Below are 4,631 nucleotides of genomic sequence, written 5' to 3' on the forward strand. Positions count from 1 at the left end.
AAGTAACGGGGGGAGGGGGAAGTAGAAAGTAATATATGGGATAGTGGAAAAAAGTAGTTATTAATTATATAAGAAATTGAATATATTACCATATGTTACTAATAAAATTGTTTGAAACACCGAAAAAGATTGTCTGAGGCTCATGTTAATATCTTTTAGAGCAGGGTGGATCATGGTCTGCCTAATCTCCTATGGATGGTTTCACACAACTGTTTGCAAGAGCATTTTGCTGTTCTTACACAATAAAAATTCTGTTGCAAAGAAAGCACGTTAACCAGTGTGTGTGAATGCATTCTTATGTTCCTTACCTGTAAAATGACAGTATTAACTGATTTTCTCTGACAAAGTCTTTATGTAGCATATTCAGTGTTTGATATCAGAATTCCTGATGCACATTAATTCAGATATGGCTTTGTATATATGGATCAGAGCAAAGTTTGAATCCAGTGGCAGTTTGAAGACCAATGAAGTTTTATTCAAGGTATGAGCTTTTGATGGGGAAATGGTAGATTGTGATCAGACCAGGGATGGGTTAAATTATGACTGCCTCTATCCTTTCCCTTTGAGAGAGCATTTATTTATTTATTTCAGTTGACTTATATTCTGCTCTTTCCCACAAGTGGGCTCAGGGCAGAGAACAACATGAGTTAAACAACAATTTAAAACTTACAGATTAAAACCATACATAACAATATATGAGCCCCAAAGACTGTTGCGATCGGCCAACCAATACCTTCTGGCCATCCCCGGCCCAAGGGACGTCCGGCTTGTCTCGACCAGGGCTTTTTCGGCCCTGGCCCTGGCGGACTCAGCTCCCTGTGGTGCTCCTGGCCCTACCGGATTTATTTCCATTTTGTAGGGCCTGCAAGACGGAGCTGTTTCGCCAGGCCTTCGGTTGAGGCAGGTGGACGTCCCTTCATTCTACTGCTTATACTATCCATTACCCTCCCCCACAATGGGCTATAAAATTACAAGCAGGAATATCTGTTTTATCTGAAATATGTGCCTGCCCACCTATGTATATTTTTTGTGGTGTATTATTGAGTTATTAATGTGTTTTAATTGTTTTATTACAACTGTGATCCACCCTAAGCCCGTATGGGAAAAGGCAGAATATAAATCAACCAAATAAATAAATAAAATAATAAAACAATAATATACACAGCGGTGTCACTAGGGCGGGGCCAAGGGGGCCATCGGCCCTCCCCCAGAGCATTCTCATTGGCCCCAGGCACTGACCCATGACCCCCCCCCCCAACAGGGAGGGGCTGGCCCTGGGACTAGAATGCTGCTGCTGTGTGTGGGCTGGCCGGGATTCTGAAACCGGGGCTGCGCTGCCGCCGGCTCAGCTAAAAGCGTGTGGGTGAGTGGGGGAAACTTAAATGCTGCAAAACTGGTATCTTGGATTACGGAGGCTGGTCATGTGACCAGAGGGTGGATGAGGGAGGGGCCATGTGAAGTGGGTGGGGTTGTGTGCGGAGGGGGTGACGCAGCCCTCCAAAAGGGGTGATGCCCAATGGGGGGGGTGACTTGAATCAGTTACACCCCAGGGTGCAACCCACCCTAGTGATGCCTCTGAATATACACCATGGGCAGCAGTTTCAGTTTGGCACATTTCACTTTTGGCTTCAGTTGGTGGATCCCGAACCTCTGATGCAGGCCTAAAAACTGACCTTTTTTACATGCAAGGTTATTTGCATATAGATTCTGGGTAGCTACTTCAATTTTTTTATCACTATATTTTTACATTTGCTTTTACTTGGATGTTCTGATTTAGATTATTATTGTTAATTATCTTGAATACCTTTATGGCAGAAAGATGGGATAAAAACTTCCCAAATGTGTAGTTGTGCGATGGTGCTCTCACAGTGTGTTTATGGATCACACTGCAATCTGGCACTTGTGAGTTTATTGAAGGGCAGCTGACATGTGAATGTGAATCGGTGAGCAGCTTTGACATGTGACAAAGGGGAGGGAGCTGGATAGCGATATCTTCTGTTCCCTTTGTTTTATGGTGCTGTGACACATAAACAAGGCAAAGGTACATTCAAACAGACAAGCAAATAAGTTACTAACTGCCAACCAAATAGCCTAGGAGGCTCATTGACCAGAAATGCAACATTCAAACATATGTCAAAATTAAACAGGAATCCAGTGACACCTTAAAGTCTAACAAAATGTATTTAGCACAACATTTGTGATTCAGATTTCATTTCATCAGATGGAAGAAGTTCACATCCAGAAAGATACACTTAAAACTCACTGAATTCATCAGGTTTACTGCCAAATGACATGGCAGAAAGCTCCTGTGCTTGGTCTTAGCCATTCCATGTCACTAAATAGGAATAGATACTATTGAAATTGCTGGCCTGAACCAGGATTTGAGATTTCTCACCTATTGCAGCTTTATATTAGTTCAGCTGTGTATCTTCATACCATTTCTGTACTCTTCTGACTGGGTCTTTTCATCATGTATCACCCAGTATCTACGATGGGAGCTTTGACTCTCAGGAACCCATATCCCAAAAATCTTGTTGGTCTCTAAGGCAAGGGTCCCCAACGTGGTGCCCACGGGCACCATGACATCCATTGATACTTTTTCTGGTGCCCACCAAAGTGTTTTTAGAAAGTGGATGGAGACTGTTGGGGCTTTTGCCCAGCAAGGCTTCTGATTGGCCACTACAGTTTGGTTAAGAACATAAGAGAAGCCATGTTGGATCCAGGCCAATGGCCCATCCAGTCCAACACTCTGTGTCACACAGTGGCCAATATATGTTTGTGTGTGTATACATATATATACACACACAATCTGGCTGTGCAGATTATTTAAAAAATTGCTTTGATAGCTGTGTCCATAGCTCAAGGGTCTTCACTGACAGAAGGTAAGCTGGGGAAACTATTTTGTAGCTGGTTCCACCTCCTACAGCAGCCATTTTATGGCAGATATTTTGTTGCTGTGCTCACCATGCTGTGTCAAAATTCCAAAGGTACCCACAGTGTTAAAAAAGTAGGGGACCCCTCCTCTAAAGTATTACTGGACTTGAATCTAGCTGTAGTTTCCTTGGTTACATCTGGTTAATCTTTGCCCATCTATCAACACTGCTCTTCTTTTTCTCATTGATACCATCTTTTGACAAATTGGATTATCCATGAGATGGGGGGGGGGGTTTGGTATCTTCCCACTTCTGCTTTCTTGGCTAGACGACCTTAAATAAGGTCTTAGTCCCTGTTGACCAAAATGTCAGAAACAGTCCTAGGATTTGGTTCCTTTTAGATATTAATTCCCTTCTCACAGTGGCCAAAGAGAAGTGGTTTGACAGGGCGTTATAGGCTAGCTGACCCATGGCCATCTTGTCTTCATTTTTTTAAAAAATCTTGCCTTTGAATCCTACCTGGAACTTTTTAATATAGATATTATTCTATACACCCAAATCTCTTTCTTTGGTATGTTATCATAGCTGAGCTTTTGAAGGATCTATTTGTATAGCATATCCTCTTCCATATGAGAAGATACTAAGCCTCCCTCCTTCCTCTTAATAATGGAAATGGATTCTTTCTTGTGTGGTTTGGGAGTACAAGATCTTTACTGGCCTCTCTAACATCTTCCCACTCCTCTCTTTCTGTTGGCTGGAGTTTTAAGAATATCTAAAATAATAGACACACTGGCATTTAAAATGATATTTGTATACTAATTTATTACCATTCACAGATTTTACCAGCTGCCTTAACCCAGACCAATTTCACACTAGACTTTTAATCCTGGTTTAGCCCTGTCCCCAAACTGACATTCTATACTAAAATCACAGAATCATAGAGTTGGTTTCTCTGATTCTATTATTCTAGTGTAGAATGCCAGTTTGAGGATGGGGCTGAACCAGGATTAAAGGTCTAGTGTGAAATTTGTGCCAGTCTTAGCTATAATTGCTCAGTTACTTATGCATCTTGACTCTAATTAGCCCTTCCTGGCAACTAACACTACCCCCCTTTCTATATGTAATGCTTGAGGAAATTGTTTCACTGTATGTGAAGAAGTGCACCGAAAACTCATACCCAGAACAAAACTTTGTTGGTCTTAAAGATGCCTCTGGACTCAAACTTTGTTCTGGGGCTTCAAACGAACACAGCTACCCATCTGAATTATTTGCAGAGTTTGTGTCATTAAAATCCCCATATAAATTAACAAGCTAAACTGTCCGTCACTCCAAGGCTGCAATCTTATCTTATGCACTTTTAGAGCCCGATGCTGTGCATATTTACTTGGAAAAAGCCCTGACGTGGATGGCCCAGGGCCCCAGGCCAGCCTGACCTCATCAGATCCAGAAAACTAAGCAGGGTTGCTCCTGGCTAGAATGTGGCTGGGGAATCCCAGCGATATGACGTGGAGGCAGATTATGGCGAACCACCTCTGAATGTTTCTTGCTTTCAAAACCTGACAGGTCGCCATAAGTCAGCTGTGCCTTGATAGCAAAATAAATAAATATAAAAAAATCCAATTACAATCACCATGAGCACCGGTTGCATGCATAGGATCGGGCCACAGATTCCCCCGATTTGCTAATCTTTACATTAGCGCTTTTTTCCTTTTCGAGCTCGCGATGCTTATTTACCTTTCATCCGGACAACGTCACGGT

The sequence above is a fragment of the Heteronotia binoei genome, chromosome 5, assembly GCF_032191835.1.
Source record: "Heteronotia binoei isolate CCM8104 ecotype False Entrance Well chromosome 5, APGP_CSIRO_Hbin_v1, whole genome shotgun sequence".
In the NCBI taxonomy this organism is placed as follows: Eukaryota; Metazoa; Chordata; class Lepidosauria; order Squamata; family Gekkonidae; genus Heteronotia; species Heteronotia binoei.